The following is a 23,872-nucleotide window of genomic DNA, read 5'->3' on the forward strand; positions in this document are numbered from 1 at the left end:
TGCACCAGTCAGTTCCTCAGTCGGCGTCGAGTGGATGGGATTTTTCAATTACCTTGCATTGCAAGAATTGTAAGGAGGAGCCTGAAAGTAAATGGACTTGTATGCTAAAGAGCTGCGACAAAGCGAAGCCTGACCGATTATCAGATAATTGTCCACATGGGTTTTGTGGACGAGTATACTTTTAGTAGCCGCGCGGGATTAGCCGATCGGTCTGGGGCACTCCAGTATGGGTTGTGTGGCTGATCCCGGCGGAGGTTCGAGTCCTCCCTCAGGCATGAGTTTGTGTGTTTGTCCTTAGGATAATTTAGGTTAAGTAGTGTGTAAGCTTAGGTACTATGCTCCTTCAGAGCCCCAGTAAAAAATATACACTCATCAATGCACTTGTCCCCACCAACATCGAAAATAAGAAAAACACCGAAAATGTCGAAAAATTCTGGTTCAAAATGGTTCAAATGGCTCTGAGCACTATGCGACTTAACTTCTGAGGTCATCAGTCGCCTAGAACTTAGAACTAATTAAACCTAACTAACCTCAGGACATCACACTCATCCATACCCGAGGCAGGATTCGAACCTGCGACCGTAGCGGTCGCTCGGTTCCAGACTGTAGCGCTTAGAAGTGCATGGGAAAAATTCTGGAACCAAGTCGAAAATACTATGAGCAAAATTCACCAGGATGACGTGAAAATACTAATGGGAAACTTCAACTCTCTATTTGGGCAGAAAAACCTGTAGAAAAATCTTTGGTACAAATTCAACACACCGAAACGCTTAGACCAACGGCACACACCTGACTGACATTTGCCAACAATTCAACCACAAATGGACGTCTTCCCAGTTTAGGAAAAAACCAGTTCCCAGGTAACATGCTTAGCTAACAGGTGCAAGCTGCTTTCGTTCGCCATTCGCGACTCGCTGAAAGCCAGATTTTTAATTCTTTTGTAGCACAGCTACAAGCAGGCTGATAAAAACTCAATAAGGGAATCGTAAGACAACGCTCGAGCAAAATTCGTCTTGCTACTTTCAGTAACTCTTAGTGTCAGAGCGAAAACCTTACGGTACTGCCAAATTCATAATGCCACTTTTGTTTTCTACCGACATATTTTTTGTTGTTGTGAATACATAATTTTACCTATGAAATGTCACATTTTCATAATACTTGCGAATGGTACAGGAAATGAAATAAATACAGATCTTTTCGAAGTCAAAAGTTGGTAATATCCTACTAATTCGTGTTAAAATAGGTTCAATCGTCTCACAGACACTTAATGCTTTATTAAGATAGACTGCCGTCGTGATGTTTCTGTAGGAAGCTGAATTTAATTTGTATTAGTACAGTGAATATTTTAATTGCATTTTCTATTAGTTTACTAAACGCAACAGTAATTATCAAAGAGAAATTAATCAGCAGCAGAATTTTCTTTCACGATATCTAAAACGATCTGACAATGCTAAAGTTGTTTACAAATTCTACGCCTGTAGAAACCTACTGGTTCTAACGATGTCATTAGACCAGAGTAGTTTTAAGAGTATTGCCGTCTAGAAATGAATTGCCTTGACGGTTGATCGATCAAGAGCGGGAAAGGTAAAATTTTACAAATAGATGACGAGAGGGACAAGTGCTTGAGAGAGGACTTCCCTATCAATACAAGTGCCTGACAGACGACTTTTCTATCAATCTCCTGGATTGTTTTGTTTCTCAAATCAACATAGTGCGTTATCATACAGTAGCACAGGTGATGTAGTTTTGTTGCTCGATTTTCTTACACTGCGAAAGAAAGGTGTCTCAGTTGTGGCAACAAATGCCAGCTGTGTTGCACACACCCTGGGGGCAGAATTCGTAGCCCAAAACGCACTTTTGGAATTATCAGATGTAAAATATCATGTTCACGTTACTCTTTCCTCGAGTTTACGTCTTTTGGTGGGGCACAGCCTTTATTTCTTCTTAGGAAGTTGACAATAAAGGCAACAAAATACGTCACCAGTAACAGTACTGCATAGGAATGGTCGATGAGTGACCTGATGACGTTCAATAATAGTCACTCCATTGATTTTTGTTGTTTCGAATTAGAGCATGCAGTACTCCTACACCAGACTTCTGAACTTTGCCTGTTGAATGCAAACATCGCATGATGGTTAAATAGTAATCTATCACATCTATCAGTAGTCGAGACTTCCTTAATGTGGAAAATCATTCATGCCAGAACGATCTTTGTTGAAACACGAATATCTTTTTCTGGCGTATTTTTACCAAAAGCACTCGCTCCAAACACAGTTCAAATCTTACTAGCTGCCTCCTCTGCATTCACCCCTCTGTTATACCAAAAGTAAACGTTGTGTTGCAGATGTTACACCTTTTTCCACTTGCGACTCAATTTTACAATGCTTAACTGTAGTTCATGATTTTCAAGTATGCAAAATCCAGTGCTTAACTGCAAGATGATAACTAGAACTTCAAATTCGAAAATGACGGTTGATACATACACTGACAACGCGGCGCCGCGTTCACATGGGCGGCGCCGGATTTCAGGCGGCGGGTGGCGTCTGGCCGGTGGCCGGTAGCCGCTGCAGCGCGAGGAAACGCTCGAGCGGAAGCTGTTACGATCGCGGCGCAGCCACGAGCTGTCCTGCGGAGTTGTTTCTGGAATACTTGTCGTTGCTGGTGGGTAGAATGTTAAGCGAATTATCTTCGATGCTCAATCAGAATCATAACTTTAGACCGAAATGTGGTAAAAAAAATAGTTGGACACGAACAGGCGACCATAAGCTTAGAATGCATGACGATTACCATTTTTTCTTTTCTTTTTTTTTCTTATTGTTCATTATTGATCGTTGTGTTTGGTCGTTGCGGACGTCGCAGGACATCCTGTTCAAGTTCGGTGGTTGATCCTTCCACTCAGTTTTTTTATTACAGAGGCCAACCGGCTCTCTGACCGAACACGCTGAGCTACCGTGCCGGCTAGCACTAGACCACGGGCTCACACAATCCGAGAACATCTCGGAAGTAGACAACACTTCCTCCTAACGCTTCCGCATCTTACAGTGTTGCCAGATTGTGCAGATGGCCGGTCAGTTTTATTGGCTACGTTAAGTGAATAGACTCGGACTTAGTCTCTGTGGCAGGCGGCCGGCGGTCAGTTTTTATGTCTAAAACTGTACTCCAATGTGTTTCATTCACGTATCTGTGTGGCGCTAAAGTGTGGTTATGGATAATACGTATGCTCAGATTGCGAATGTAACATCATAAGTAAAGAGAGGGAAATGAATTAGGCGTCCTTCGTCTTCCGTAACATCAAATATATTTTAGTTATTCTATCTTAAATGAACTGCGCAGAAAATCATTCACCAGAAGTAAATAGCTTGTTAGCAACATCAGATGATATTAACAGCTTTCCGGCGCGGGTTAGCCGTGCTTTCAACGGCGTCATATCGCGGATCGCACGGTGCTTGCGCCGGCGGTGTTTTTATGTCTAAGGCTGTACACTTGAGATATTTCGTTTCCCATGAAATGGTGGCAGACGATGCTGTGGTGTCTTCGAAGCGCGAGCTTCGTCAGTGCAAGATATCTCATCACAGCTGAGCGTACGTTTTCTTCCTGCTGCTAGTCTAATGGACAATGGCAATACTGTAGACTACTTTTTTACAACTATGTGACCATCGATTTATGTTCGTGGGTGGTTTATAATTATGTTAGTAAAATCACTCGATATTTTTATGTCCTTTAAATTACATTTGCTTCATGATTCGTATTGAAGACGTAGGAAACGTATGTTATTTGGTCCAGGAAGCACGTTCCAACATAAATTGATGCTTACACTGACATTTATGTTGCGAATTAGTCGTCTTATCCATCACATGGATAACGAGGATGCTCCGTTTCGCTACAGTTGTTTCATAGCTAACAAGGGAACCTCCCTATAAGTTGGCGCAGTGGATAGGCCTTGAAAAACTGAACACAGATCAATCGAGAAAACAGGAAAAAGTTGTGTGGAACTATGAAAAAAAAAAAAGCAAAATATACAAACTGAGTAGTCGATGCGGACTGTGATGTCCTTAGGCTAGCTAGGTTTAAGTAGTTCTAGGTCTAGGGGCTGATGACATAAGCAGTTTGGTCGCATAGTTCTTGAAGCCATTTTTTGACCTTTCGCGTAAATTTTCTTTACATAAACGGCCGTATCTTTAGATTGCGTTGACATAGAAGCTCACTTTTTTACACCACCAAGGGACCGGTTACCGCAAGAAGTGCGATACATTTCCGCTTATTATGTCTACCCGTTCTGGAGGTAAACGGGTTTGAAAGGTTGGGTAGACCGATAGACGGTCAAGAAAGTGAGACTAGTAGGGTTCCGTTTTTACCGGTTTAGGTGACGAAATCCTAACAACGAAAACAGCTACGACAGCTACTGAAGATGAGGGCCGCATAAATAACACCCCCTATTCTTTATTCGAAATGTTCTAGTTGTAGTCGATACATCAGCATATTAATCGTAGCTACGCTTTCGATCCAAATCACTTTTACAGGAATGCAAATAGAATCCATTTGCCTATACACGTTGTAATTCACATCCCAGTATTAATGCTACCGTGTTTTAGAAGTGCGAACATTCCCATTGCTAGGTAGCTTAAGAAACACTTAGGCTAATGAACGTTTTCTGGCTGTGGCGAGTCTAGTGGAGAATTCGAAACAGTGTAGAATATGTTTGGGAGCTATGTAGCCGTTTATTTCCTGAGGTGGTGCAGAATTATCCCACTAAATTTACCCTCTAATAAGAGTATTTTGTTATTTCGATAAACATCCCGAATGATTATCACATAAGCGGTGACATAAAGGAAGAAAATTCATGTTTTTGAGCCCAGAAAGCTCTATGGAACAGAATCTGTAGATCATTTTACCATTTTCATTGCGAAATTGCCGGCTTATTCATGTCTGGGGTAATAATAGAGGGCTGTTTGCCTGGGTTGTCTGCTAGCGTAGTGAAAGGAAGGTCTGGTTTGTTTTCGGTTCTAATCTCGATGGAGGCAGGTAGAATATCAGTAAAGCAATTTTATGAAATTCTCGCGCCCTCAATACTTTTTATCGCTACCTTTATTCTGTACTGCCGCCCTGTGCATGTCAATATGACACTCTTGTAGAATTTCATACATGTTACTGCCTACTTTTTCCGCTTCTGTCAATAATGGAATTGACTTAAGTGTGGCACTGAATGATTTTTAACTGAATTTCGTTATGAATCTTCACGCATTGTTAAATTTGCACACTTTCATGGTAGGTCAGCAACGGTAATCCAGTAGGACTGGTCTGAACGTTGACACAGACCGTTTCGCGGCCGAAAGCGGATAATATTTTGCTAATTCGTAACGATCCGGCGTTCTTTGTCTTACTAAAACAGTTATGTTATCTCGATAAGTTGAAATTCCTTTTTATTGGTACAGTTCATACCAATTAGCGTTTCTTCCTTCATTCTGTCTTATATTTACGTGTTGTATTTAACACACTAATCAGCATTAATATAGTCTTACAAATTATTGAAAACAGCCTAAAAAAGTTCAGATAGTTTGTCAATTTCACGCCTGTGCATAGTATGTTGGTAGCACTTCGTCGCCTTGCCGGTTATGCTGTGTAGCAGACTTTAAAGCCGTGCGGATCAGCATAACGAAAAGGCGAGGGGTCTCGCTCGTTTTGTCCACGACTGTACCTTGCCACTACGATAATGGACACAGGCAGACCACGGCTGTACGGTGGCAGTGCTGTTTGTTTCACTCGTTTGCGCCTATTTTTGGGGAAAGTCAATCTTTCTGTTACTTCTTTGTTAGTGAAAGGTCTTTCTCTTTCTGTCTTGTCCTTACCTGTGCCTCCACCTGCGGAAAGACTAACCTTATCGGATTTGTTGTTGGCAACAGCTACTGTCAACCTGTGAAAATGTGCGCAACCTCCTTTCTGAGAACTTTTCTGCAGCTCGCCGTACAAGTGGACTGGTCATTATTCTAAACACAACTTGCCAGAATTTCTTGCCATTTTCGAGCTCTTGTTTTCCATTTACTTTGCCACTCGAAAGTTAACTGAGAAATTTTGAAATTGAACTATGTAGTTTGAGTGAAATGTTCTTTGGCGCAGCAAATTGTTTGCCAACAATGTTACTAGTGTTAGGAACGCTGATTTTCCACCACTTTGTTTACACGTGTGACGTCAAGTGACCTAGCCCACTGACCTACCTGTGGCGGAACTGGCGAATGTGTGCTTCGTACCTATCCTGTCTCCAGACAGTCACTGTGTAGTGTTAAAACGATGTTTAAAAAATATCATCAAGTTCAAAGCTCCGCAGAAAAATAATATGCAACCTTCACAGACGTTACAGTCAAAGATATTAACATATTTGCCTCTGAAGGAACTGGTATAGACATGCGTATTCAAATACAAAGATATGTAAACAAGCAGAATATGGCACTGCAGTCGGAACGCCTACAGAAGACAAGTGTCTGGCGCAGTTGTGAGATTGGTTACTACTGCTACAATGGCAGGTTATCAAGGTTTCAGTCAACTTGAACGTGTTGTTATAGTCGGCGCACGAGCGATGGGACACAGCATCTCCGAGGTAGCGATGAAGTGGGGATTTTCCCGTACGAGCATTTCACAAGTGTACCGTGAATATCAGGAATGCTGTAAAACATCAAATCTCCGACATCATTGCGGCCGGGAAAAGATCCTGCAAGAACGGGGCCAACGACGACTGAAGAGAATCGTTCAACCCGACAGAAGTGCAACCCTTCCGCAAATTGCTGCAGATTTCACTGTTGGGCCATCAACAAAACGTCATCGATATGGGCTTTCGGAGCCGAAAGCTCACTCGTATACCCTTGATGACTGCACGACACAAAGCTTATGCCTTGTCTCGGCCAATCAATACTGGCACTGGACCTTGATGACTGGAAATATGTTGCCTGGAGGGACGAATCTCGTTTCAAATTGTAACGAGCGGATGAACGTGAACAGGTATGGAGACAACCTCATGAATCCATGGTTCCTGCACGTCAGCAGGGGACTGTTCAAGCTGGTCTCTGAATGGTGTGGGGCGTGTACAGTTGGCATGATATGGAATCCCTGATACGTCTAGATACGTCTCTGATACGTGACATGTACTTAAGCATCCTGTCTGATCACCTGCATCCCTTCATGTCCATTGTACATTCCGACGGACTTGGGCAATTCCAGCAGGACAATGCGACACCCCACACCTACACATCCAGAATTGCTACAGAAGGGTGCCAGGAACACTCTTCTGAGTTTAAACACTTCCGTTGCCCACCAGACTCCCCAGACATGAACATTACTGAGCATATCTGGGATGCCTTGCAACGTGTTGTTCAGAAGAGATCCCCACCCTCTCGTACTTTAACGGATTTATGGACAGCCCTGCAGGATTCATGGTGTCAATTCCCTCCAGCACTACTTCAGATATTAGTCGAGTCCATCCCACGTTGTGTTGTGGCACTTCTGCATTCTCACGGGGGCCCTACACAATATTAGGCTGCTGTTTGTGTGAGAGAGAGTGTGTGTGTGTGTGTGTGGGTGTGTTAAATACAGTAGCCTCATCAGTAAATTTAATATCTACCAAGCTTTACTCAATGTTTATGTAAAATACTGTAGGCTTTCAAAATAGATGGTGAATACTGATTTAGTATTAACTGTTTGAAATGATCGCTACCTCTTTGTTATGTCTTCCTTTGCACGCTGTGTGGTTCTGAAGTGTATACGGGAGCGAGGAACAGATGCTGTTCGTGAACAGAGAATTCAGATATTAATTTGTTCTACATCTAATATCAAATAGTAAAAATAACACAAAACTTTATTGCTGTGGTTGCAGTGTCAGCTGCTAACAGTAGATGTGAAAGTAGAAATATACACAGATACAAAAGATTTATAAATATGTCACTCTCCAATACAATATTTCTTCGTAAGATGTCGAGCCCTGGCCGCTATGGAAGTCTGTAAATGTTATTCCACTGGCAAACACACAAAATGGGGCATGTTCGAACTTGAGTACACTTGCCGCTGGAGCTCCAGAGAGGGGATGCGTGCACCTCATTGGCAGCGGCGTAATCGTTCGTGGCACACTAGCGCCCTCGTGCCGCGGTGGCGGATGCAGGAAACGCGGCGGCGTAACCGGCGACGCGCGTATTCGAAAACGCTACCGACCTGAAGAACCCGATACTGCACGCTACCCCCTGATCACCGTGACTGCCGTTCCCCCAAACAGTAGACCACCCAACTGCCACTATCCCAAACGGTGACTGCCATTGCTCCAAATGTTGATTACCATTAACACCCCACCCTAGATCATGGTGATTATCATTACCCCATATCAGATTTTTATCTCATCTCATCTTCTCTTCTGTTATTAGGCAGGAATTGCCTGTTACGGTACCCATCTCTGTCGGTGTCTTCCTCTGTCTCTTCTCCCATGGCACTTATAATTTCTTGCCTTTTAAGGGAAGTTCCATTTTCTTCTGTAGTCTCGAATTTTATGATTAAGGCTAAAGATTTGCAGTTCTTCTCCAATATCTTGATTTCTTAGCCTGTCTTCTCTTGTGCAACCTTTAACACCTCCAAGGAATTTCATTTCTTGTGCTTGAATCCGGCTTTCTTGATTCTTGGTAATCACCCAGGTCTTACTTCCATAGAGCAGTGTGGGAACTGCAACAGTTTTGTAAAATTTAATTTGGGTGTCTTTCCTGGTTTTGCCTTTTAGGATTCTGTTAATTGTTCCACATACCCGGCTGAATTCACTAAGCTTAATTTCAATATGTCTGCTGTAGCCATATGTCATTTCACATCCAAAGTTATTGAAATGGTTTACTTACTCTAAAATCTTCCCATCTATCACTATTTTGGTTCTGACTGGTTCTTTCGCCATGAAAGTCATTGTCTTAGGTTTTTTCTTTTGAAATTTCCATGTTAAATTTTTCACTTATTTGTTTTAGCAAGTAGATTCTTTTCTGAAGGCCGTCTTCCTTATCTGCTAGGATCAGTGCATCATCAGCATATAGTAAATTATTTAAAAGAATGTTCCTGTCTAGTTAGATGCTTTTCTGAAATTCTGGTTTCCATATGTGTATTATTTCATTAATGTAGATGTTGAACAAAGTTGGAGAGATGGCAGCACTCTTGTCGTACCCCTTTGTTAGTTGGTATCTCATTAGTTGTTTTACCATTGAGATCTAGAATGATATTTGTGTATTGATATGAACTTTTTATCGCATTTACTAGATGCTTTGGATAGCCGCAACTCTTCATTATTTCTCAAAGTTTCTGTCTATTTACATTCTCAAAACCTTTTTAAAGTTAATAAAAGCAATGTGTGTTTCTTTATTATACTCTCTCTGTTTTTCTATTATCTGCTGTAGTATAAAAACTGCATCTATTGTGGAACATTCTTTCCTAAAACCCATTTGTTCCTCATGCAGTAATGCTGCTGCTATGTTTTTAAGTCTTGCATTTAAAATCTTGGCGTAGACCTTGTATGCTGAGTCCAGTAAACTAATTCCTCTGTAATTGCTCCATAGGCTTTTATCTCCTCTTTTAATAGTTGATATCACTCTAACTGTTTTCCAGTCTTTGGGAATTCTCTTCTTCTTCCAGCATTCATTGAAGAGATTTAGCAATCGTTGGTGTAGCATCATTCCTCCATATTTTAATAATTCAGCATTAATGCCTTTTTTTCCAGTTACTTTTCTGTTCTTAAGTAATGTTAGTGCAGATGTTAATTCATCAGACTGTATTTGATCGAATCCTTTCTCGTCTAGTTGTTCAATTTCAGTTTCTCGTGCTCTATGATCATACCACAATTAGCTGTAATGATTTATTCACTGTTATTTTTCAGTACTATTTATTTGTTTCTTCTCTCATTATGTTATGTTTAAGGTTTTTAAAACCTTATATGCCATTTGTTGTCTTCCATGGATATCATGTTCGGTATAGAAATAAACCTATCCCAATGTTCCTGATGTGCTTTCCTTCCTAAGCATTTGGTGTTATTTTCTCCTTATAGTATCGTTTGTTCTCAATAGTGGAGTCAGTTAAGTATTTTATATATGCATCCTGTCTTTCTTTGACAGCTTTCATTATATCCTCATTCCAAATTTTTAGGCCTTTTCTTTTCCGTATTCTTTGCTTTTTACCGAGAGCTTCTTCTAGCTACTCTGCATACAGTATTCTTCAGAGTTTGCCATACTTCTTCTATATTGTCTTTAGTTTATAAGGTTGCTAGTTATTCATTTAATCTCCTTTGGTACAGGTGTCTGATACTGTCCTCTTCAAGGAAGTATACCTTATAAACGCTTATCTTGTTGGTTTGTTACTTGTTTAGTTGTTTTCTTTTTTTTTTGTAAAAAGATCTATTCTGGAGATTAGTAAGAAATGATATTATCCTATATCTCCTCTATAAACATCCTATATCTCCTCTATAAACATCCTATATCTCCTCTATAAACTCTTGTATCCCTTACTTGGACTGCTAGCTTATCATTTATTAAGATGTAATCAATTATTGATGTAAGACCTCTGCTGGCCCAAGTATATTTGTGTATATCCTTTTTCTCGAAAAGTGAATTTGTGATTCTTAAATTGTTGTAAGTGGCAAAATCTCTTAGTAATTTTCCATTTTCATTACATATTGATTCTCCAAACGGACCTATAACAACTGTTACCGGGATAGTTCCTATTCTGGAATTGAAATCACGGATCATAGTAATCTGATCAGTAGCACTGTATTTACTCAGAGTCTTCCGTAATTCTTCATAGAAGCTTTCAGACTCATCTTTTTTCCCTCCTTCAGGTGCATATTCTTTTATAAAGGTGGCCCCATATCAGTTTCAGCCTGACTGTAAGTATTCTTTCACTTATGTGTGTACAATCTTGAATGTCTTTTTCCCATTTTTTATGCAGGAGTAGTGCTACACCTTTTCCTGCTCCTTTATGTTGTTCAATACCACTATAGAACATAATGTACTCCCTTACATATTTATTTCTCTTAATTTCTTTTTATTTTTTGTGAGTGCTACACCACTGATATTCATGTCACTTAGTATATACTGCATCGAACCAGTCTCAGGACTGAAGACAACAACAACAACAGTATATTTACTAATTCTACCTCCTTTTGTAAATTCCTCTCACATTCCAGGTTGCTACTTTGATGTGTACATTTATCCATTTTCGTTTGTCCTTTTTCATAGCCTTGTCATTTACCTTTGACACCGTCCTGTTTCTGAGGCTCGTTAGGCTACCGGGAGTTGTCTGTGTTTTCTGAGAGTTGGTTACCAACCATCTGCTTAACCCCCTTCTAGGAGGACCAGAACTTTCTTTCGGGGTTGTCTACCTTAGCTGATATGTTCCAGTTATTTAAAGGCACCAGAAATAAGTTCACCTTTCATGCTCTCCCATTGGCTTTGTAGCCTGTGTCCACTGTGTGTCGTACATTGCCTAGGGGGTCTCACGACTCATGCCTTCTAGGATGTGGGGGTAGGGTTTGTTGGCAGAGCTGCATTGAAATCCTTGAGGTCTGATTGCTTTCTCAAATGTCAGTGAACATTTACCAGAGTTTTGTTTCTGCAAACAGGTATCGGCAGCCTGAGCAGACTCCGGGCTTCTTTGCCAACCTTTGATTGTTGAAGAATAGAAAAGAGAAATGAAAGACACCTTCAGTCCTTGAAACCTAATACCATCGGGGTCAAAAGAGTTGGGCAAGGGAGGCCGATAGGAAAGAAAACAGAAGAACCCTGACACAAGTAAGTGCTAGTAATGGCAGACTTAGCTAAGGGCCCATGTGGTTGCCACCCACATACTCCCAAGACAGGAGATTTTTATAAAAGACTCATTTCCCGAAGTCAGCTGATTTCATCCGAACTTGGACTGTGCGAACAAATAGCGGAGAAGCCTGGTACAGTATTTTTGCTTTAATATTATCAACACCACAGGTGTTGATTAAATGGCACCGCATGGAACTGCACTGGAAGTCTAAATTAATGGATCTGCAGACGTGTTGGGGAAACTTAACAATGACAAGTACCGAAGAAATTGATCGAGAAATATCTTGCAAATTATCGAGTAGCTACCTACTTCTAGACCGTTAGCATGACACAGGTGCACTGTGTCGGATAAATCAGTACATTCCGCTTACCCTCTAACCTGTTAGGTCCCATGTCAACGATAATCTGTGTCTGCTCCACCATCTCGTAAAATCCAAGGTTGCTTACACGTCGACATTGACAACTCTGCGTCGTCTACGAGCAACTGTTGTTAATTGAAATTAGTACATGGTACTTGATATGCTGTGAAAATTTTAAAAATCTGGTTGGGCACAGATATTTATCCACTAACGCCACAAATAATATTTGTTGTCTACAGATGAATATCACATATGCTTACTAATCTCTTACTTTAAAATTATCAGGTCTGCCGTGAAGCACAACAGCCCAGTGCCAGGGATACTCTCTCATCTCCACAGTGTGTAATTTACCTACAGGGCTATTACAAATGATTGAAGCGATTTCATAAATTCACTGTAGCTCCATTCATTGACATATGGTCACGACACACTACAGATACGTAGAAAAACTCATAAAGTTTTGTTCGGCTGAAGCCGCACTTCAGGTTTCTGCCGCCAGAGCGCTCGAGAGCGCAGTGAGACAAAATGGCGACAGGAGCCGAGAAAGCGTATGTCGTGCTTGAAATGCACTCACATCAGTCAGTCATAACAGTGCAACGACACTTCAGGACGAACTTCAACAAAGATCCACCAACTGCTAACTCCATTCGGCGATGGTATGCGCAGTTTAAAGCTTCTGGATGCCTCTGTAAGGGGAAATCAACGGGTCGGCCTGCAGTGAGCGAAGAAACGGTTGAACGCGTGCGGGCAAGTTTCACGCGTAGCCCACAGAAGTCGACGAATAAAGCAAGCACGGAGCTAAACGTACCACAGCCGACGGTTTGGAAAATCTTACGGAAAAGGCTAAAGCAGAAGCCTTACCTTTTACAATTGCTACAAGCCCTGACACCCGATGACAAAGTCAAACGCTTTGAATTTTCGGCGCGGTTGCAACAGCTCATGGAAGAGGATGCGTTCAGTGCAAAACTTGTTTTCAGTGATGAAGCAACATTTTTTCTTAATGGTGAAGTGAACAGACACAATGTGCGAATCTGGGTGGTAGAGAATCCTCACGCATTCGTGCAGCAAATTCGCAATTCACCAAAAGTTAACGTGTTTTGTGCAATCTCACAGGTTAAATTTTACGGCCCCTTTTTCTTCTGCGAAAAAAAACGTTACAGGACACGTGTATCTGGACATGCTGGAAAATTGGCTCATGCCACAACTGGAGACCGACAGCGCCGACTTCATCTTTCAACAGGATGGTGCTCCACCGCACTTCCATCATGATGTTCGGCATTTCTTAAATAGGAGATTGGAAAACCGATGGATCGGTCGTGGTGGAGATCATGATCAGCAATTCATGTCATGGCCTCCACGCTCTCCCGACTTAACCCCATGCGATTCCTTTATGTGGGGTTATGTGAAAGATTCAGTGTTTAAACCTCCTCTACCAAGAAACGTGCCAGAACTGCGAGCTCGCATCAACGATGCTTTCGAACTCATTGATGGGGACATGCTGTGCCGAGTGTGAGAGAAACTTGATTATCGGCTTGATGTCTGCCGAATCACTAAAGGGGCACATATCGAACATTTGTGAATGCGTAAAAAAAACGTTTTGAGTTTTTGTATGTGTGTGCAAAGCATTGTGAAAATACCTCAAATAATAAAGTTATTGTAGAGCTGTGAAATCGCTTCAATCATTTGTAATAACCCTGTACTCTGTCACAGAACGAATGTGACATGCCTTTAAGATAGAGACGACTGCTTATTTGATCAAAGAAATATGAACTGCGTCACAGAAAACATATGGCAGGTAGCATGTCTTATTGAGACTTAATTGCGAGAGTGATCTGCCTGTGTGGGGACTTCTGACAGCAGCGTGTGGCATCTGCTGAGGTGTGGACGCTGCAGGACAGTTTGAAAACGCTGCTGCCTGAAAAGCACTATAAATCTATGTCAACTGTGCAAAGTGATACCACTTATATTATCCAAATGACTGCTTATTTTTCGCTCTATGCTCAGTTTACCCAACATCGCTCTTCGACGGGAACTGTTGGGTGACACAAAGATGTATTGTATGTGAAAGATTTTACTAGATTCGGCCCATGAAGTAAAACTCATTTTCGAGATCAGTTTCACATGCTAGAAAGCCACATCACAATGTCACTAGTGAATTTATTGGCTTATGCAGTTCATTCACAATGCCTCTTCCAATCTTTTCTTTTCTCCTGCAGGCATGTTTACCCTGTCATATCTACGGATCAACAGGGTTACCTTTTGCGAGGCCTGCGCTTTGTCATTCATTATTGTAGAGTCTGCAAGCTGTTGGAGGTAGGGTAGTGACTCGAAAGCACAGCCGACTGTCGATCGTGGAAAATCCTCCGCGGCTGGTGTCCGACCGATGAAGAGCGAGACCACTGTCAGAGAAAGCTCTCGTAATTGTTTATGACTTTGAGCCTTTACTGTATTACGAGGGCAGTTCAATAAGTAATGCAACACATTTTTCTTCTCGGCCAATTTTGGTTGAAAAAACCGGAAATTTCTTGTGGAATATTTTCAAACATTCCCGCTTCGTCTCGTATAGTTTCATTGACTTCCGACAGGTGGCAGCGCTGTACGGAGCTGTTAAAATGGCGTCTGTAACGGATGTGCGTTGCAAACAATGGGCAGTGATCGAGTTTCTTTTGGCGGAAAACCAGGGCATCTCAGATATTCATAGGCGTTTGCAGAATGTCTACGGTGATCTGGCAGTGGACAAAAGCACGGTGAGTCTTTGGGCAAAGCGTGTGTCATCATCGCCGCAAGGTCAAGCAAGACTGTCTGATCTCCCGCGTGCGGGCAGGCCGTGCACAGCCGTGACTCCTGCAATGGTGGAGCGTGCGAACACACTCGTTCGAGATGATCGATGGATCACCATCAAACAACTCAGTGCTCAACTTGACATCTCTGTTGGTAGTGGTGTCACAATTGTTCACCAGTTGGGATATTCAAAGGTTTGTTCCCGCTGGGTCCCTCGTTGTCTAACCGAACACCATAAAGAGCAAAGGAGAACCATCTGTGCGGAATTGCTTGCTCGTCATGTGGCTGAGGGTGACAATTTCTTGTCAAAGATTGTTACAGGCGATGAAACATGGGTTCATCACTTCGAACCTGAAACAAAACGGCAATCAATGGAGTGGCGCCACACCCACTCCCCTACCAAGAAAAAGTTTAAAGCCATACCCTCAGCCGGTAAAGTCATGGTTACAGTCTTCTGGGACGCTGAAGGGGTTATTCTGTTCGATGTCCTTCCCCATGGTCAAACGATCAACTCTGAAGTGTATTGTGCTACTCTTCAGAAATTGAAGAAACGACTTCAGCGTGTTCGGTGTAGCTTGCTCGCCAGGTTTCGAGAGGGTGCGTTTCTGGATGAGGTATCGAATATATTGCTTCCCCATACTTATACCTCCCGAGGAGATCACGAATGTAAAATTAGAGAGATTAGAGCGCGCACGGAGGCTTTCAGACAGTCGTTCTTCCCGCGAACCATACGCGACTGGAACAGGAAAGGGAGGTAATGACAATGGCACGTAAAGTGCCCTCCGCCACACACCGTTGGGTGGCTTGCGGAGTATAAATGTAGATGTAGATGTAGATCGTCCTTCACAGGCCTCATGAACTGAAGAATTTTTGCTGGGGGCCTGAACACCGATGAAATGTTATATCTCTTCCGGAGCCGGCTAAATCGGTTTTTCACTAGCCTACAGCTTTGTCTTGATGAAGTCACGTGAAGTAAAACAGATGTACAATAGTACAAAGAATATGAGTTAAATGCCATCCGAAATTAGAGATGATTGATAATCTGTTTAAGAAACTGGAGACTTTTCAAGAGACATGTTCTAGCTGGGGGTTGAAGGAAGTAGTACATCTGCTTATTAACATGAATCAAAATAAAGGTTTTATGCAGGACTAAACACGAAACTGCCCAAGGTGATAGCAGGTAAAAACCGGTAATAAATTGTAAGTCAAATGCTTGTTTTAGATGGTCGATTTTGGCTTGTTTATGTCCGGCAAAACTGCGTGTGTGAATACTGACCACACGTAAACACAAAAAGCTTTGGCAACATACTGTTCCCTGAAAAGCCGAAACGTGTACACATTTTCGAGAAACAAAACGGAAACGTCTCTAATAATATTCAGATTTTGAATGGATGGTTGTGGAAGACAAGGGAAATTACCTAGAATTCTGAGTTGTGCATCTACAGGGTGTTTCAAAAATGACCGGTATATTTGAAACGGCAATAAAAACTAAACGAGCAGCGATAGAAATACACCGTTTGTTGCAATATGCTTGGGACAACAGTACATTTTCAGGCGGACAAAGTTTCGAAATTACAGTAGTTACAATTTTCAACAACAGATGGCGCGGCAAGTGATGTGAAAGATATAGAAGACAACGCAGTCTGTGGGTGCGCCATTCTGTACGTCGTCTTTCTGCTGTAAGCGTGTGCTGTTCACAACGTGCAAGTGTGCTGTAGACAACATGGTCCATTCCTTAGAACAGAGGATTTTTCTGGTGTTGGAATTCCACCGCCTAGAACACAGTGTTGTTGCAACAAGACGAAGTTTTCAACGGAGGTTTAATGTAACCAAAGGACCGAAAAGCGATACAATAAAGGATCTGTTTGAAAAATTTCAACGGATTGGGAATGTGACGGATGAACGCGCTGGAAAGGTAGGGCGACCGCGTACGGCAACCACAGAGGGCAACGCGCAGCTAGTGCAGGTGATCCAACAGCGGCCTCGGGTTTCCATTCGCCGTGTTGCAGCTGCGGTCCAAATGACGCCAACGTCCACGTATCGTCTCATGCGCCAGAGTTTACACCTCTATCCATACAAAATTCAAACGCGGCAACCCGTCATCGCCGCTACCATTGCTGCACGAGAGACATTCGCTAATGATATAGTGCACAGGATTGATGACGGCGATATGCATGTGGGCAGCATTTGGTTTACTGACGAAGCTTATTTTTACCTGGACGGCTTCGTCAATAAACAGAACTGGCGCATATGGGGAACCGAAAAGCCCCATGTTGCAGTCCCATCGTCCCTGCAGCCTCAAAAAGTACTGGTCTGGGCCGCTATTTCTTCCAAAGGAATCATTGGCCCATTTTTCAGATCCGAAACGATTACTGCATCACGCTATCTGGACATTCTTCGTGAATTTGTGGCGGTACAAACTGCCTTAGACGACACTGCGAACACTTTGTGGTTTATGCAAGATGGTGCCCGGCCACATCGCACGGCCGACGTCTTTAATTTCCTGAATGAATATTTCGATGATCGTGTGATTGCTTTGGGCTATCCGAAACATACAGGAGGCGGCGTGGATTGGCCTCCCTATTCGCCAGACATGAACCCCTGTGACTTCTTTCTGTGGGGACACTTGAAAGACCAGGTGTACCGCCAGAATCCAGAAACAATTGAACAGCTGAAGCAGTACATCTCATCTGCATGTGAGGGCATTCCGCCAGACACGTTGTCAAAGGTTTCGGGTAATTTCATTCAGAGAGTACGCCATATTATTGCTACGCATGGTGGATATGTGGAAAATATCGTACTATAGAGTTTCCCAGACCGCAGCGCCATCTGTTGTTGAAAATTGTAACTACTGTAATTTCGAAAGTTTGTCCGCCTGAAAATGTACTGTTGTCCAAAGCATATTGCAACAAACGGTGTATTTCTATCGCTGCTCGTTTAGTTTTTATTGCCGTTTCAAATATACCGGTCATTTTTGAAACACCCTGTACATTTCACAAGCATGTATATTTATTGATGTTGCAGGTTGATCAGAAAGATACATGTCATTTCTACTGCATAAAAACTTTCTGAGGTTCGCAAGTAGTGGTATTACTGGTCATCAGCATTACACTGTAGTTTATGAACGGCCCTTTGTCCTATTTTCATTGCAAGGGAAAGTTAGATCCACATTTAGTTGACTGTGCACAGTTTAAACCAGTCACCAGTGTCACACTTAGTGCCAAGAACGAGTTTGTAAAAGTTATAAATGCCAGCGAGAAACTGGTACTGCGTTTCGTAAATTATGCTGATGCAGAATGCATATCAGAACCAGACCGTAGTTGCAGTTATGGCAGGGAGTCTGGTTTGCATACTGATCAGGTATATTTGCATAATCATTCAGCATAGCCTGCTACGTACACTGCAGCTATGACCAGGAATATTCCGAGTTCACAGTCTATAAATTGTACAGAGGTAGCGAAGTTTCGCTGAACAGCTCTACGCAACTGCAGGTTGTAAATAGGTTTTTATTGCAAAATAGAAGGATAGTAATGAGTCTTGAGGAGATTTGTCGTATTCGCCAGGAACAGTTTTTTTTTTAGAAGGAGGATGTAAAACACGGAGACGACTGCCATGTCACCGATGCGTTCCGCGGTGCGCCACATTCCAGTCGCAATGTGAGTTACAGGCCCCGCTGTATTCCACAGTCTGGGTAACTGTAAAATGCATTTCTTCATTACGAACATTTGCGAATAAAAGATATCAGCTAGCAATGAAGAAATTAAATGAAATCCAGGTTGCATTTCTATTCTATCGTTGATTATGGAGAAATATAAACCTTTTGTGAGCATTGCAGAGTTGCCTGAAGAGCGCTACTGCAGTATAAGTTTCTGATTTATTGATTCGGTAAATTTCTTGATGTACTTCCTTGAAAAGTGTGCATCATCTGGAGTGCCCCAGAGAAGTGTGGTATGTACGCTGTTGTTTTTTTATCTACCTAAATGATCTTTTGGATAGGGTGGATAGCAATGTGCGGCTGCTTTCTGATGATGCTGTGGTGTACGGGAAGGTGTCGTCGTTGAGTGACTATAGGAGGATACAAGACGACTTGGACAGGATTTGTAATTGTTATAAAGAATGGCAGCTAACTCTAAATATAGATAAATGTAAATTAATGCAGATGAATAGGAAAAAGAATCCCCTAATGTTTGAATACTCCATTAGTAGTGTAGCGCTTGACACAGTCACGTCGATTAAATATTTGCGCGTAACATTGCAGAGCGATATGAAGTGGGACAAGCATGTAATGGCAGTTGTGGGGAAGGCGGATAGTCGTATTCGGTTCATTGGTAGAATTTTGGGAAGATGTGGTTCATCTGTAAAGGAGACCGCTTATAAAACACTAATACGACCTATTCTTGAGTACTGCTCGAGCGTTTGGGATCCCTATCAGGTCGGATTGAGGGAGGACATAGAAGCAATTCAGAGGCGGGATGCTAGATTTGTTACTGGTAGGTTTGATCATCACGCGAGTGTTACGGAAATGCTTCAGGAGCTCCGGTGGGAGTCTCTAGAGGAAAGGAGGCGTTCTTTTCGTGAATCGCTACTGAGGAAATTTAGAGAACCAGCATTTGAGGCTGACTGCAGTACAATTTTACTGTCGCCAACTTATATTTCGCGGAAAGACCACAAAGATAAGATGAGAGAGATTAGGGCTCGTACAGAGGCATATAGGCAGTCATTTTTCTTTCGTTCTATTTGGGAGTGGAACAGGGAGAGAAGATACTAGTTGTGGTACGAGGTATCCTCCGCCACGCACCGTATGGTGGATTGCGGAGTATGTATGTAGATGTATATGTAGATCATACCTAAAATCAGATGAACTCAAGATAATGAGGACTTTTTTCCCTAATGATCGAGAGGTTAGTTTAGTTAATCAGAAGGGAATTTTTCCATATGAGTATGTGAACAACGGAATCGATTATAGTGGAATCAGTTAGAATCAGTCGAAAAGTTTTAAAGTTTGTTAACAGGCGAAACAATAATAAGTACCAAAGAGCCCGCAGTGTATGGGAAGTATTAAAGTGTAATGCACCTCCAGACTATTTCGATTTATGATTATTGAAAATTGATGTGCTGCTTCTTACTTTAGCGGTCTTCGTCTTTTGCGAATGAGGTCCTGATTATTACATTGCTGTACGCCACTTGGCGCGGGGCGCTCTGCGAAAAATTCAAAAGCAGTATTGAAACTTGTTGATGATACTGAGCAATTACAATCTGCTAAGAGGGGCATCGGAGGGGGTACTGTTCACTGCTCACACAAACTTGCAGGGGCTGACTATGAGGAAAATAGGGATGAGTCCTACGTATCTCGATGCTAACAGTCTGTACAAATGGGCGGTGATACAATACCTACCACTCTCTGATTCTCTGTGGATACCGATGAGCTTGGTATATGAGCACACTTGATGATAGGGACATAGGCTACATTTCAGAAAGGGATCTTAAGTACCCCAAAACTTTATGTGGACTTCACTCTGATCTATCATTAAACCCCAGAGAAAATTATACCACCATATAGCACAAAAAAGCCTGGAATTCCAAAGAAGCTCATTTACATGTTGTACGATAGAGAAGCTATGCGATTCACAACAGAAATTTTAAGCAGTAGCGGAAGATTAATCATATTCTAAGCAACGTTCATCAGATATTGTTATTCCGTCAAGCCGTTTGGATGAAACAGCATATAGTTATTAATACCGATAAACACAAAAATGCAAGAAACGTTTTCAAAATAAATTCCCTCAAACTCATGATTAACAGCCTTTACAACACAATTGCGCAAAATGTGCGAACGTTTCAGTGACGTGAAGCTACTAACGGACGGCGGTACATACGGAGCCGCTGCTCTGATTGCAAAACCGAATTTTAAGTGCAGTCTCATACTTAATAAAAATTTCGTTGCAACTAAATTATGCAGATTTAATGTGTGCTTGATAAGCCAGTAGTAGCAGGAATGACTACTTTAGATATTTCCAAGACGCCGCTTACAGTTTCTCATTATGTATATATGCTGAAAAGGTCTGGATAAAAATAATAATGTGTTACACAGCCAGGGATAGTCTAATATACCACGTACCCACCTCAAATATTTATGATGATTCTACAAATGATGTGCATCGGTGGTTATCCTGATGACAACGTTTACATCATCCCAGGTGTTAGTAAAATGGAATCCTGGGTATATTGAAAGATGAATTCAGGGGAGGATATTACAAAAGACTTAGAACTGACTTGCGACAACGAAAGTGTACGTTTCGAAACTGCAATGCGTAATGCATAGTGCAAAACGTGCGAAACGCTAATTAGCCAAAGAACAAAGCGTTGATGATTACGGGGAATGTGCGTTAAATGATAGTGAAAAATCGATTATGCAGTACATAATTCGTTCTAAGCTGTACTCAGTCTCGAGCGTAAAGCGGTGCAAATTAGCACTTTCGGGAAAGGATGATAAGCGTTCCATATTTGCTAATAAAGTGAGCATTGTTGCGTGAAGTCACTACTGTCTCAAGAACACTGACGATTGGTTTTGTTGTAATACCTGAAAAACGGAAATAACGTGAGTACCTGCAAATAATGAAATTAACCGAAAAACATTTGTAAACTGAATATTGTAATTGAACTGACGCGAATTCAAATACTCCTTACTCATTATTGTGAATTAGTCTACATCTACATCTACATCTACATACATACTCCACAATCCACCATACGGTGCGTAGCGGAGGGTACCACGTACCACAACTAGCATCTTCTATCCCTGTTTCACTCCCAAACAGAACGAGGAAAAAATGACTGCCTATATGCCTCTGTACGAGCCCTAATCTCTCTTATCTTTGCGGTCTTTCCGCGAAATGTAAGTTGGCGGCAGTAAAATTGTACTGCAGTCAGCCTCAAATGCTGGTTCTCTAAATTTCCTCAGTGGCGATTCGCGAAAAGAACGCCTCCTTTCCTCTAGAGACTCCCACCCGAGTTCCTGAAGCATTTCCGTAACACTCGCGTGATGATCAAACCTACCAGTAACAAATCTAGCAGCCCGCCTCTGAATTGCTTCTATGTCCTCCCTCAATCCGACCTGATAGGGATCCCAAACGGTCGAGCAGTACTCAAGAATATGTCGTATTAGTGTTTTATAAGCGGTCTCCTTTACAGATGAACTACATCTTCCCAAAATTCCACCAATGAACCGAAGACGACTATCCGCCTTCCCCAGAACTGTCTTCTCGATGGAGATGTAGTGCTCCATTTTAATTGCTGAAAAACATTGTTTAATTTAAACTCTGAGTATGCCTGGAGTGCGTCTAATGACAATGTTGAAATGTAAAATCACAATACGCAAAAAAACATTGAATGTAATTTTTAATAATTGCTGAAATGTAACAATATTGAATATAAAACATTGTAAACATTGTGAGTATATGATAAGAAAAAGAATTATGACGATGCTGCCACTGGCGCCCATGACGTGTGTGTGTGTGTGTGTGTGTGTGTGTGTGTGTGTGTGTGTGTGTGTGTGTGTGTGTGTGTGCACGCAATTTAGGAAGGAGGAGGGGTACAAAGCAAAACTAGGCAAGTTCTGCCATGGGTAGGCCAATGACCTGGAACACATAACGTTACAAATGTGCAAAAAGTGGTCCATAATAGCCATTATCACTGTCAAATATTCTAAGTCCAGTGACAGCTTAAAAGTATGAGCCTCTGCTCACCCAAAGCTATTGTAAGTTGAACGAAAAGACAAAGTATGAGCCCCTGCTCAGTAAAATTATTCTAAATCAATCGATTGGCACACAAACAAGGTTTTAATGTCTAAGTAGCACGGCTTCTTCCCCTCCCAAACTATCCCGACTTCAGCTAAGTAGACCCACAGATGAAGCCTCCAATGATGAACAGCCACTGGCCAAAGACGAAAGGTGGAAGACCACAGGCACACTGCTGCTCACCCTTGAATACTTGCTGTGATGTCACATGCTACTGAATCCATGTTAAATACTGAAACCGCCATTCAAAATTAAGGCTATCTGCACATGTATCTACACTCCTGGAAATTGAAATAAGAACACCGTGAATTCATTGTCCCAGGAAGGGGAAACTTTATTGACACATTCCTGGGGTCAGATACATCACATGATCACACTGACAGAACCACAGGCACATAGACACAGGCAACAGAGCATGCACAATGTCGGCACTAGTACAGTGTATATCCACCTTTCGCAGCAATGCAGGCTGCTATTCTCCCATGGAGACGATCGTAGAGATGCTGGATGTAGTCCTGTGGAACGGCTTGCCATGCCATTTCCACCTGGCGCCTCAGTTGGACCAGCGTTCGTGCTGGACGTGCAGACCGCGTGAGACGACGCTTCATCCACTCCCAAACATGCTCAATGGGGGACAGATCCGGAGATCTTGCTGGCCAGGGTAGTTGACTTACACCTTCTAGAGCACGTTGGGTGGCACGGGATACATGCGGACGTGCATTGTCCTGTTGGAACAGCAAGTTCCCTTGCCGGTCTAGGAATGGTAGAACGATGGGTTCGATGACGGTTTGGATGTACCGTGCACTATTCAGTGTCCCCTCGACGATCACCAGTGGTGTACGGCCAGTGTAGGAGATCGCTCCCCACACCACGATGCCGGGTGTTGGCCATGTGTGCCTCGGTCGTATGCAGTCCTGATTGTGGCGCTCACCTGCACGGCGCCAAACACGCATACGACCATCATTGGCACCAAGGCAGAAGCGACTCTCATCGCCGAAGGCGACACGTCTCCATTCGTCCCTCCATTCACGCCTGTCGCGACACCACTGGAGGCGGGCTGCACGATGTTGGGGCGTGAGCGGAAGACGGCCTAACGGTGTGCGGGACCGTAGCCCAGCTTCATGGAGACGGT

Source organism: Schistocerca cancellata, chromosome 8, assembly GCF_023864275.1.
Source record: "Schistocerca cancellata isolate TAMUIC-IGC-003103 chromosome 8, iqSchCanc2.1, whole genome shotgun sequence".
In the NCBI taxonomy this organism is placed as follows: domain Eukaryota; kingdom Metazoa; phylum Arthropoda; class Insecta; order Orthoptera; family Acrididae; genus Schistocerca; species Schistocerca cancellata.